This window comes from Manis pentadactyla, chromosome 9, assembly GCF_030020395.1.
Source record: "Manis pentadactyla isolate mManPen7 chromosome 9, mManPen7.hap1, whole genome shotgun sequence".
Lineage (NCBI taxonomy): Eukaryota > Metazoa > Chordata > Mammalia > Pholidota > Manidae > Manis > Manis pentadactyla.
Genome location: NC_080027.1, coordinates 124,099,370 through 124,112,830, shown reverse-complemented (window position 1 = coordinate 124,112,830; position 13,461 = coordinate 124,099,370). Strand labels below are relative to the sequence as shown.

At 47.9% G+C, this 13,461-nt stretch overlaps 1 long non-coding RNA gene across 2 annotated transcripts in view; it reads left to right on the top strand.

Moving 5' to 3' along the window:
* The window catches only part of LOC118924655 (uncharacterized), a 183,332-nt gene that overhangs the window by 63,864 nt on the left and 106,007 nt on the right, over positions 1–13,461 (top strand). Inside the window, exons 1-2 of one of the 2 annotated variants that reach the window (XR_005029693.2) lie at positions 796–976; positions 1,873–1,997. This is a non-coding gene — a long non-coding RNA (uncharacterized LOC118924655). Of the gene's footprint in view, positions 1–795; positions 977–1,872; positions 1,998–13,461 lie in introns of those variants that run through there. The other variant, XR_008999448.1, reaches the window with a different exon arrangement.

Genomic DNA, 13,461 nt, shown 5'->3' with positions numbered 1-13,461 from the left:
CCGCCCGTTTCAGGAGAGGCCGGCCGGGCCTCTGAGGCGCAGCTCCACAGGCTGCCCCCCAGCACAGCCCCCTCAGAGCCCAGCGCCACCCGCCCCCGTGAGGCTGCTGCGGAGGGACGGGCTGAAACGGGGGCCCCGAGCCTCCCGCCTGGTGGTTCCTCTTCCTTTTCTCCTTCCCTGGCCTCTGCCAGCACGAGGCATCCCGAAAACTTCCTTTTTTAGGCTTCTCCTTGGTCACCCCTAGGCCAGACCTCCTTTTATTTGACTTGGCGGGGCCCCTGGGGGTGGGAGGCACTTGGTGAAGGGATGCCAGTCGTCAGAGCAGACTGGGAGTCTCCGGAAGAACAGGCGCCCTGGGTGTTTTTGGTGTTTAACGAGGAAAAAGACGGAGAGGGGTGCTTGTCTTCAAACAGCCCCCCGGCAAAGTTCCCCGTGTGTCTCCCGGCTTTTTAAAAGCGCACACGAGCGCTGTACCGCGCAGTGCACATCCGGGCGCTCTGGGGCACAGCGGACCGCTAGCCCTCCGGGTGCCACAGACGGGGGCGCCAGGACACAGTGCCCGCGCCCCGGGCACACAGAGCGCTCGTGCCCGCGCCCTCGCGTTGCCCCCGCATTTATGGAGACGGCGCGCGGCCCAGGTGGGCGCCGGGGCGGGGCCGACCCCCCGCCTCTCCTCCCCTCCTCCCCTCCCCTTCCCCTCCCCCCCCGTCCCGCGTGGCGTCACTTGTTTTCCTGCGCGGCGCCCGCCCTCCCCGCGCGCCCGCTGACGTAGCCGCCGCGCGTCACGGCCCGGCCGCGGGCAGCGCTGCCCTAATATGGGCGCGGGCTCCGGGGGGCCGGCGGGGCGGGGCGGTAGCCGCCCGCGGTCGCAGCCCGGCCGCCCTCTTCCAAAGAGTTCCCGGGCCGTGTCAGGCGAGCGGGCCGGGAGAGCGAGGACGTGGCGTCCCAGCCGCCTCCTGACAGCTGGAGAGCCCGGGTGGGCAGCCTCCCCAGACCTTATCTCCCTGCCTCCCTCCGGGTGGCCCCCGAAAGCTCAGAGCTAGAGGGAAATTCAGATGACAAATCGGCCTTTACTAGATGCCCTGGGAGAGTTCCTTAGTGCCCTCGGCCCATAAAGCCCAAGGCCAGGAGGCTGTGATGCGGAGGCCCGTGTGGCGAAGTCGAAAGGACAGCGTTTCTCTGTTGGGCGACCTTAAGCCTCATAATGGCTTCTAGCCTCAGTTTCCTTATCCATAAGGTGTAGAGGATACTTGCCTACTGGGCAACTGTGAGGATCACATGAGCCTTCCACTTGGTGTAAATCAGCTTTGTAAGCTGTGAAGTGCTGTGCAGAATTCTGGGGGGTGACTTTGTGCTCTGGAGGAACCTGTTCAGGTGCTCCTTCTGAGGAAGGGACTAGCAGAGGCCCAGTGCTGACTGGGTTTCCAGAACCTGCCTGGCCCCGGGCTCACTGAGCTGCTCTGGGAATGCCCTTTAACCCTGTTGAAAAGCTTAAGTTTTGTAAACAAACTCATCTGGTGTTTGCCTCCTGTGCGCCCATGGCTGTGGATGGGGGTTCTTCATCTCTGTTTTAAGTGTGTGGTGGGCATGCTTGAGAGGAGGCTTCCAGTTAAGCCAGGAAGGGAAACCAGAATTGCCCAAAAGCCAGCAGGTGAGCAGTCATTGTGTGAACACCTCATATGGTCCAGACATAGTACAGGACCTGCCTGTCTTCTGCCTGTGCGAATAAGAGCTCCAAACCCGGGTCAGGCTCAGAACCTCCAGCCCCAGCAAGCTCTTTCCAGATGACTGCTGCACCTCCCTTCCAACCCCCTTCATCATTTTTTACTGTGTTTGTGCAATACTCATCTGCCCACGTATCTCTGTCCACAGCTGCCTTGCATATGTATCCTCTGTGTGGTGTGCAAGCTTCCTCTGCTTAGGATTTGGAGTTTCCTGAAGGCAGGAAGCATTTCTCCCACAACAGACTGAAGAGCTGCCATCCTCCACCCCTAAAGGTAGGCACCAAGTCTCCTTTCTTTGGTCACCCTAAGACATAAGGACATGAAGGATTCACATTCTGGGGTCAAGTGGTTGATTTATTACCCATATTTAAATGGCGTGAGTCATGGCAAGACAAGGCAAACGAATCTCTGCAGTGGGTACTCTCCCACTCTTCCTGCCCGCCTCTGACCTCAGGGATCCCTGCAAACCCCCTCCCTGCCAGGGAAGATGGCACTGGGTTGTTGAGAAGTAGACTGTACAGAGGGCAGGGGTGCCCCCCTTTTGGGGGTGATTGTCCTCATTAAAGGTAAGACACTTGGGCAACACCGGAGGCCGTGCTCCCGAAGAGGAAACTGTGTCAGCTGAGGTTGGTTGTTCTGTAGAGACTGGCTAAGACTGGTCCAAAGAGTGATGCTGAGATCTGTGGGAGATCCCGTGCTCTTCCTCAGGGTATCCCAGATGCCTCTGGGAGCGGGCGTGGAGCATGGGAGAGAGCTCTTTCTCATCACTGTTGCTGTCTTTGAGCTCCCAGCTTTCTCCAGTCAGATCAGTTTAGAAATCATTTTGTTGATGTGTGAGTACTCACTGTTGTGAGCTGTGGGTTTCTGCCTTTCTCCTTGTAGATTCCTCCTGTTTTCTTTTGCAGAGTAATTAAGCTCTTTGTAACCCACACCCACACCTCTGAACCTCTTTAGGAATTCAGTGACATGGGCTCAGAGCTTCTGTGTGTTAACTTCTTGAGCAGAGTCCCTTCTCCTAAGCCAGGCCAGGTTGGAGGTAGTGGGGTAGTGGTCTCCTGGACTCACACAAGGCTTTTCACGTAAGGATGCTTGCTTGCAGATTTCCCTTTGATCAGACCCTGGGAGGCAGGGAGTTGTTACCTTTCTAGGAGCTTACCCATTTCTACTAAGACCATCAATCTGTTCAGATTCAGGGGCTCAGCCTTCTCAGAACTCTCTTGGACACGTCTCATTCCTCTCTCCACTCACCTCAGGAGATTTTGTCATGGCACCCACCTTGCTCCCACCAACTCTAATGCTGAAAACACCTGGAGTCACCTATTTGTCTGACTCAGCAGGACTGAACCCCTGACCTCAGGGGAGTCTCCTGAGCAAAGAGGGAGAGAAGGAAGCCCTGAGCTGAGCATAGAAGGATACATGGAAAGGACTGGACTGTTATTTTCACAGCCATTTATTCTGACTGATTACTCCTGTTGTCATTATAGGCTCTTATTCAAGCCCAGCTGAGGATGTTACTCAGCGCCAACTGAGAGTAACTTCAGATTCCTAAGCTCCTATAGGCCAAAACATCATAAATTCCTCTATGAGTTCAGTATGTGTGTGTGTGTGTCTGTGTGTGCTGGGATGTGTGCATTATTTTAACAGACTAACCTGAATGCTTTCTTGTATTTCACAATGGCAACTATATAATGCATACATTCCTTCTTTGCATTGCCTTCCTGGAAGCTCAGAGAGAAACTTCGGGGTCAATGAAGTAGCTAATTCTAACACATTAGCAAATACCTATCTTTTTTTCTCTCCTTCATACTATTAATTGGTTTCTGATCTTTAATATAAATACACATAGTTATCTTCTTTTATATGTGGTTTAATATTCTAAGCTATCTCTAATTCTTCTTGGAAGGAAACAAAGTATAAATTATAAGTAACAGTAGTTAACATGTACTGACCACTGTTGTGTGCCAGGCACTAATCTAAGATCATTTAATCCTCCCCAGAACTCTATGAGGTAAGAGCTATTACCCTCACATTATAGATAAAGAAACTAAGCACAGAAAAGTTTAATAGCCTGCTTAAGATAGCACTGGATTCGGATCTGGGCAGAATGACTCCAAAGCATGTGCTCTGACCACCATACTAGTATAAATAAATTTCAAGCTAGTTCAAGAGCTTAAACATGAGCCATCAGAGTTAGTCTTCACCAGAACAAGGCTGATACAATAAGCAGCCCAGACCACCCATTCTGAATCTATAGAAAGACAGCCCTCCACCAACCTTATTCTTAGTGGAGGGGATGGAGGCAGGATTTAGAATCCTTTCCCACCCCCAAAGCCCCTTCTCGTGTCTTTTCTAACATGTCATCCTATCTGTGCTGACGTTGTCCCTCAGGAAAATGGCAAGAGTGATATTTTCCCTCTTTCTGTATCATACGTATGGAGATAATTAAACCAAATTCAGTAAAAGTTCACTGTGGACCTACTAAGTACTGAGGGCTGAATTATGTGCTAGTGTATATAACCCAGTCTCTGCCTTCAAGGGCTCACAGTCTCACAGGTTCACACAATGAACTGTAGCACCAGGATTTGAGCTTAAAGACTTACAAACTAAGGAGGAAGTTATTAATTGCAATGGGGAGTGAGGGGTGGTGGTGAATCCAGTGGTGAATCCAATAAGGCTTCACTCAGGTGACACAGAAGCCAGATCTTGAAGGATGAATAGGCTTTTTGATGGGCAAAGAAGTGGACAGAGAGATATGCAAATAAAATGGGCAAAAGCACAAAGATATCCAAGTGCAACTGGTAGCAAAGTATATTCTGAAACTGAGAATGGGCTTTAGAACTGAGTTTAGAGATTGGCCCAGATTATAAAGGCCTGAAGGCTTAACTCTGAATTTGAACCTCTTCCTGTAGGAAGCCTTCAAAGGTTTTTTTAAACAGGAGAGAGACCAGCTAAATCTGTGGTGAGAAGGAGTTCTGACAGCGCAGTGTGGACCCAGGAAAGGGCATGCAGGGGAGCCCTCCAGGCAGAGAGGCCATTTAGGGACCCTGCAGTTGCCCAGGGAAGATCTGGTGGCAGGTTGTTTCAGTGATGCCGAGTAGAAAGTATTTCAGAAGGATTATTGACAGGACCCTAACTGAATATGGGGTATCATCTCGGGAAGTGGGCCTCCTGGCTATCTGTCACCACATCAGGGGAGCTCCAGAATGGCTGGTGATCACAGTCATTGGTGTGGCCAGAGATCGCAGATTGAAGAAGAAACAGGGTGGCTTCTCCCTCCCACACTCTCTTGTTACAGATACGCAAACTGAGGCTCGGGGAGGTGAGTCCTGGTTTGGCCGCCAGGCTCCTTCCTCTGTAGCTTGTGGATCAAATGCTCCCCACCCCCCACCCCCACCCCCGGCTCAGAGCCACAGTGCAGTTGGGAAACACCCTGGGCGCAGAGCCAGGGGCCCGAGGTGGGAAGCTGCAGTCCCCCCTCTTCAGATACTTCCTCCTGTCCCTCTTTCTCCACACTTTGCCCCCGCCCATGGGGTCTCCGGCTGCCCCAGCTGCAATGCCAGCTTCCTGCCCGCCCCGGGAGGCCCAGCCCCCTTATGGCTCTGCCGAAACAACATCTGGGGAAGTTCCCAGGGTCGCAGGGCCTCCGCTCTTGTGTTCCGTCTGGAAACGAAGGGGGTTTTCTCCTGGGCCCCCGGGAGTGAGGATGAGGAGGGTTTACGACATGTCTGTCCTCTGAGTCTGGGAAAGAGGCAATAAACGCAGCTTCAGATCTGCTGCTACCCCCAAGTCCATGTGTTCCCTGTTGAGTTTCCGGCTCTTTCAGTCACACCTTCTAGACCACTGGGGAAGGCCTGGGGTGAATGTGTTGGGGGTGGCATTCTGGGGGGGCCTCCAGGACAATAGACTTTTAGCAGATTGTTTCCACCCTTTGCTCCTATGATACCCCTAGGGAGTCACAGGAGCAGACTCACTTCACTGGGGACCTTCCCAGCCAAACGCTGGTCTGGCCATCTGGCCACATCTCCCTCCCCCTCTCTCTCTGATACACCCTCAGCCATCCTGTCTTCCTTCCCTGCCACAGGGCCAGGGCGACAAAGGAGGAGAAGGAAGCCAGAGCATTCCTCTGTCCATGGACGCGTGAGTGAATGAATGAGTGTGTGTCCAAGATGGAAGTCTGGCAGGATGGAATGAATGCTGGACTGGGTGGGAGGAGATCTGGGTTCTAGTCCTAGACCTGCCGCTAGGTAGCTGTGGCACTTTGGGCACCTCTTCGCATCTCATGACCTCCTTTTCTTTAAAAATTGTGTGTAGGTGATTTCTGAAAACTCTAATTCTGACCATCAATAATATAATAGTAATATATAATTGTGAGTCTATGGCATTTAGGCATTGAGCTGGACACTTTCTATATATTATCCCTCATGTACCCAACAACTCTAGGAAGAACTTGTCCCCATTTTACAGATGAGAAATTGAGGATAAGAGAGATTCAAGAGTTACCTGGTCATGAGATAGTAGGTGGCAGATTCAGGATCAGAGTCCTGGTTGGCCAACAAAAGCAGTTTGTCTAAATGAGTCTCATGTCTTGAGATCAAAGAAGTGTCAGGTTTAGAGGGTCTACTGTTTGTTTTTCTAAGCTAGGCCTCTGGTCACTGAAGGTCTTTCTGAAGGGGTCGGGGGCTGCCTTCAGAAATCTGGCTGGGAGTAAAGGCCTGGCTTGGCCCACCCTTTGCGGGGGTCTGCTCCTCACCCACTTGGTTCAGCCGACAGTGATGCGGCAGGTGTGCGGCAGGGAGACAGGGTGGGGACACAATGGGGATGAGCGGCTGGGTGCCTGGTAGACGCATCATTTAACAGTGGGCTTGGTGTTCTTGGAGTGCCTCTAAGACAGGGTGTGTTGAGTGGGGTCCACGGGCCACTGCATCAGAACGGCCTGGGTCCCATTGTAAGAGCAGACGCCCAGACTCCACCTCAGACTACTGAATACAGAATCTCAGGGGGGACCACTTAGTTTGAATTTTTACCAAACTTCCTAGGTGATTTGAATTACTGTCCTAAGCAATCGCATGGTGTAAGGACTCGAATGCCAGAAGAGAGAGTTTTAATTAATGCTGTCAGCAATGGGAAGCCATTAAAGGTTTTAATGGCCAAAAAGTGCATGAGTGGGATATTATTCAAAGAAATGCTGGCAAGCAGTCTTCAGCATGGATTGAAGTGAGGAGAGAATGGAAGGCAGAATACCAACCAGCAGGTTATGGCGACAGCCTAGAGGGGACAGAGGCCTGGATGGAGGGTGAGGGAGGGTGGGAACCATTGCACGAGGCAGAAACAGGAGGGATGCTCAAACACAGACTCTCCAGGCCTTGGCCACTGGTGATCAGGGTAGCATTAAAGATGTCTGCTAGATTGTGAGCCTGAGGCCTAGAACAATAATTGTAGTGCTATTTGAGAGAGAGAAAGAAATCAGAAGTGGGGAAGAAGGGAGAAAAGTATCTTGATTTGTTACATGTTGAGATTGAAATACCAGGAAAATATGTCAAGAATGTCCAGTTCTTTTTTTTTAATTAATTATTATTTTTTTATTTTGGTATTATTAATATACAATTACATGAGCAACATTGTGGTTACCAAAGTCCCATCATTATCAAGTACCCATGACATACCACATTACAGTCACTGTCCATCAGCATAGAAAGATGCTATAGAGTCACTACTTGTCTTCTCTGTGTTTACAGCCTTCCCCATGCCCTCCACTGCTACATTCTGTGGGCTAATCATAATGCACCTTTTCCCTTCCCACCCGTCCTCCCCAGTCCCTTTCCCTTTGGTACCTGTTAGTCCATTCTTGGGTTCTGTGATTCCGCTGCTGTTTTGTTCCTTCAGTTTTTGCTTTGTTCTTATACTCCACAGATGAGTGAAATCATTTGGTACTTGTCTTTCTCCACCTGGCTTATTTCACTGAGCATAATATCCTCCAGCTCCATCCATGTTGTTGCAAATGGTAGGATTTGTTTTCTTCTTATGGCTGAATAATATTCCATTGTGTATATGTACCACATCTTCTTTATCCATTCATCTACTGACAGACACTTGGGTTGCTTCCATTTCTTGGCTGTAAATAGTGCTGTAATAAACAAAGGGGTGTATATGTCTTTTTCAAACTAGGCTCCTGTGTTCTTAGTGTAAATTCCTAGGAGTGGAATTCCTGAGTCAAATGGTATTTCTATTTTGAGTTTTTTGAGGAACCTCCATATTGCTTTCCACAATGGTTGAACTACTTTACATTCCCACCAGCAGTGTAGGAGGGTTCCCCTTTTTCCACATCCTCACCAACATTTGTTATTGTTTGTCTTTTGGATGTTGGCCATCCTAACTGGTGTGAGGTGATATCTCATTGTGGTTTTAATTTGCATTTCTCTGATGATTAGTGATGTGGAGCATCCTTTCATGTGCCTGTTGGCCATCTGAATTTCTTCTTTGGAGAAGTGTCTGTTCAGATCCTCTTCCCATTTCCTAATCAGGTTATTTGCTTTTTGTTTGTTGAGGTGTGTGAGCTCTTGGTATATTTTGGATATCGACCCCATATCAGATATGTCATTTATGAAAATATTCTCCCATAATGTACGATGCCTTTTTGTTCTACTAATGGTGTCCTTTTTCTGTACAGAAGCTTTTAAATTTGTTATAGTCCCACTTGTTCATTTTTGCTTTTGTTTCCCTTGCACATGGAGAGATGTTCATGAAGAAGTCACTCATGTTGATATTCAAGAGAGTTTTGCCTATATTTTCTTCTAAAAGATTTATGGTTTCATGACTTACATTCAGGTCTTTGATCCATTTCAAGTTTACTTTTGTGTGTGGAGTTAGACAGTAATCCAGTTTCATTCTCTTGCATGTAGCTGTCCAGTTTTGCCAACACCAGCTGTTGAAGAGACTGTCATTTCCCCATTGTATGTCCATGGCTTCTTTATCATATATTAATTGACCATATATGCTTGGATTAATATTTGGACTCTCTATTCTGTTCTACTGGTCTATGGGTCTGTTCTTGTGCCAGTACCAAATTGTCTTGATTACTGTGGCTTTGTAGTAGAGCTTGAAGTTGGGGAGTGAGAGCCCCCCTACTTTATTCTTCCTTCTCAGGATTGCTTTGGCTATTTGGGCTCTTTTGTGGTTCCAGATGAATTTTAGAACTATTTGTTCCAGTTCATTGAAGAATGCTGTTGGTATTTTGATAGAGATTGCACTGACTCTGTAGATTGCTTTAGGCAGGATGGCCATTTTGACAATATTAATTCTTCCTATCCAAGAGGTTGGGATGAATTTCCATTTATTAGTGTCCTCTTTAATTTCTCTTAAGAGTGTCTTGTAGTTTTCTGGGTATAGATCTTTCACTTTCTTGGTTAGGTTTATTCCTAGGTATTTTATTCTTTTTGATGCAATTGTGAATGAAATTGTTTTCCTGATTTCTTTCTGCTAGTTCATCCATGCAACAGATTTTTGTGTATTAATTTTGTGTCCTGCAACTTTGCTGAATTCGGATATTAGTTCTAGTAGTTGTGGAGTGCATTCTTTAGGTTTTTTTTATGTACAGTATCATGTCATCTAAAAATAGTGACAGTTTGGCTTCTTCCTTACCAATCTGGATGCCTTTTATTTCTTTGTGTTGTCTCATTGCCATGGCTAGGACTTCCAGTACTATGTTGAATTCTAGTTCTTGATTGGACAAAAAAATTGTAGCTGGGGCTCAGTTGTAAAGTTAGGGTTAGAGATGATGGTTTGAGATTTATTCTGTGTCAGGAAATGATAATTCAAATGCCTCCAGGGTCAAGGCAGGTAATGTAAATGAGGACTAAATGAAAATTTTAAAGACCCATGTATGTCCATATTAAATGGTAGCCACTACTTGGCCTGAGCAGTGAGGTTATAGAGAGCAGTGGGGACTGTGGCAAAATGGAGGACACACTCCTGGTCTTGGATGCCAGTCATTACTAAGCAGGAATGTGGGGCCAGTGTTAACAGATACTCTGGGTTTTAAAGAGAAATCAGAATTCTAGGTTTTTAAAAAATATGACACTTCCTAACAGTTAAATGTTGACAACAAATTTTTCAAATACTTCAACACTATGAATGCCAAGCAATATATATCTGTGGTCAGCTGGGCCTGGTAGGCTTCCAATTTAAGACTTCTGAGCTACACAGATGGGCTCAGGAGAGAGAGCTGAGCAGACCGAGAAGGAATCCAGGGGCTGTGCTGTGGAGAACCACGACCTTCCCAGGCTCCCAAGCTTGCCTGTATGTGAGCCCGGGACTTAGAGAAGCCCTGATTTTTTTAGCCACGGGGTGTCTGGTGGGCTCCCAGGCTGGTGGCAGCCACCTGCCATGGCTGTTTCTGTTCATTACTGGGAAATTGTGTGGGCTGCTGCCAAAGTTCTGATACTTCCCAGGGTAGATGCCACCTTGGGGAGGAACCTGTGGCCTTCACCCGACTGCCCTCTGTGGCCGTTCTCTTCGCTCACCATCATTCACCCTGCACCTCAGAGTGTCTAAGTCCTGGCTGGAGCAGGCGTCTTGTGTAACACACGTTAGATACTCATTTCCTATCAAGAAGTTCTTCTGTTGCCTAATTTAGGTGCTTTTTGTACAACAATCTTCTTTCTGCATCTGTCTGCAGAGCAAGTGGCAGAATGGGCTACTTTTTAGATTGCAAACTCTTCTCCAGCCCTCAACAGTCCTTAGGGACTTGAAAGTTGTTGTGACCTGGAGATGAGAAAGCCCTTTGCATATTTATATTTTACCAAGGCTCCCTACAGTCCAGATGGGTGGCTTTCCATGTACCCTCAACCCGAATCAGCTTTGCATTATCTATTTCAGTCCCTGTTCTCAGTTCAGTCTGGGGTGAGGGAAGGGGTTTAAAGACAGAAAATTTTAAAATAGCTAATGTCCCCACTTTTCTTACAGTCTTCATTAACAGGTTTTAGGGACAGTGTAATTTTCTTCTGTCTTTGATTCCCAGTAACTCCCAGACTGGCTGGCCTGGAGCTGATCTTAAAAGGTACAACTTTGTGAGAGGATGGTAGGGAACCCCAAGAGATGTCCTGGACACTACCCAACACTGCTTGCAAAGAGCTATAAATATATTTGGCAGTATTTCCACCCTGATTAGGAAGTGGTCCTCCCTGGGTGATGTTTTTTATCAGCTCTGGGCAGCAGAGCAAGGTTGTCACCAATGAAGTCTGAAAAGAGGGAAGATCAAATTAGCCTCTATACCAGCCACATTCAGACATACCTGCCAAAATGTATGCTCCCTGCCAAAACACCCATGCTTCACAAAATAACATTCTTCAATATATACTATTATAAGTGCATGTTAACATCAGCAAACACATATCCACAATCCCATTTATCCACAAGCATCAGAACATACACACATTTAAGTATGTATACACACTCAAATACACACACACAGACACAGGTGCACACAAACCCACAAAGACCGCACGCTGCGCTGTGTAGGAGTGAGCTGATGTCATCCTCCCAGAATATCTCAGCCCAGCCTCTGCCTACCAATCGGCTTTATTCACCTCAGGTTTCTACGTGTGTGGTGGGGGGGGGGTCAGGAAACTGGGAGGTAACCTTGGCAACCAAGCCAAGGCCCTGCAGACCCAGTGGATGCTGGGAAAGATAAGAGTCACATACCTTGATCTGGTTGCTCCCCTTTGGGGAGTGGAGAGCAAGGCGCAGGTGATGACCCCAGAGACAAGGCCCGTCTGGGTGGGATCTGGTCTGAGAAGGGCGGTTTGGGATGCTGTGGGTCAGTCTAGAGTGGGACCCACAGGTGGGCCATGCAAGTGTGTGAGATGGGCTTCCAGGACCAGGGAAGCCCGTGGGGTCAGAGTCACATGGCACAGTAGTTGTTTCTGGTCCAGATGAGGCACAGAGTGAGGTCCACCACCCCTGCCCACTTGGTAGTGGCTGGAACCACAGGTCAGCACACTGCATCAGAGCATGAAGTGTTCAAATTCAACTCTTGCAGGGAGGGGAAGAGATGAATGAGGAGGAAGCAGATCAGGAAGAAGAGATGGGACAGGGAGGGACGTGCTGTCATCCTGATGCTCAACCTGCCCCTTGGCTGAGCCCAGAAATGGAGGCCTCGGGTAACAAGTCAAGGGAAGAAGTGAAATCTGGACTTCTGAGCCTCTAAGGGTCCTGGTCTCAGCAGCTTAAGGGCAGTTTTAGGAAATCTTGAAGATAACCTGGGCTAATGTACATGGCTTCATAAGAAACTGAGAATTCAAGTCCTGAGTTGGGCACAATTACACTGTATAGTGATTTGGGAGCTTAGAATGTGGGATAAATTAAGGTTCCTCTCCCTAGGCTGGTGTGGAGAGAGAAAAGAGGATGAGAACATAGGGGGAGTGCCTTTTAGTTCTTATGGATGATTGATGCCCCCTACAAAGTTCAGGAGCTCAGCAGTGGTGCTGAGGCTAGGACACACCTGGGTCATTGCAAGGGAAGGATAAGACCTCCTTTCCCACAAAAGCAGACTGTTTGCACCCAATCCATTGCATCATCTGGAATAATAGCTCTGAGGGACCATGTGGGACCATGAGTCATTGTAACAACACTGCAAGGAATCCATGGGCTAATGAAAAGTGCACACTATTTGAAGTCAGCAGATCTGGTCCCAGTCCTGGCTCTATTGAGAACTACCTGTGTGACTTTGTGGGTGATATCAAATTCCACATAGGGACTGAGTTCTATTTCCCAAGGCAAAAAAAAACAACAACAATACTGTCTGTCAAAAGACTTTTTTTCTTCAATTCTTGACTAAAGCAAGTCCCAGAACACCAGACCCCTGTCAATGACACACCCAAGAAGATGGCATTTCATATTGAGGTGTTGAACCACCCTGTCCACTTGTCTATGCCTTGACTTGTTTCCTTGGCCTCTTTGGTGGTTGACCTCAGTCAGTTCTGGTCTTGCTGACACCTGGCCTCTGGTTTGATGCATTCTAGGTCATTTTATTTCTAGTCCCAGCCTTGTTTCCTGTAACAAAGCATTTCTTTCTCAACCAGCAGAGTTAAGAGTCTTATCTGGCTTGATCTGGTTTGGGGAAGAGCCAGTGAAGAGGCCATATAAGAGATGTGTTCACTGATAGACAGTGACTTCAGTCGGGTATGGGGAGACTTGATAATATGGGTGAATATAATAACCACAATGTTTTTTGTGTGAAACCTTTATAAGAGTGCATATCAATGATACCTTAATAAAAAAAAGATGTATTCAATGTCAAAATACTAGATTAAATGAGCTACATGAAGCAGTGGGGCAGACTTTTTGAAATCTGAGCTGTCCTAGAAATGTAGAACATACGTAGCCTGTAACATATGTAGTATAGTAACCTGTTTTCGAGCAGCTTGCAAACTGTCATTGAGACAAGATGTCAGCCTCTAAAAAGATGAGTAAAAATCCTGAACAATAGATTATAAATGCCAAATGAGTGGTCTGGGTAACATTAACTCCCTAGTGGGAGAACAGTCAGTACAGGTCTTCAAAGTGGAAGAACAAATGTAAGCTGTGCTTTCAGAAGCGTGGGGACTGGGAGAGGTCGGGAGATGCAGTGAGGTATATCCGGAGACGATGGTGTGAGCCACGGTACAGCAGGGCCAGGCACATTCAGGCATCAGGGAATGGGGACCATGCTGCGAGACAGGGATGGAGATCGGAGCAAAGT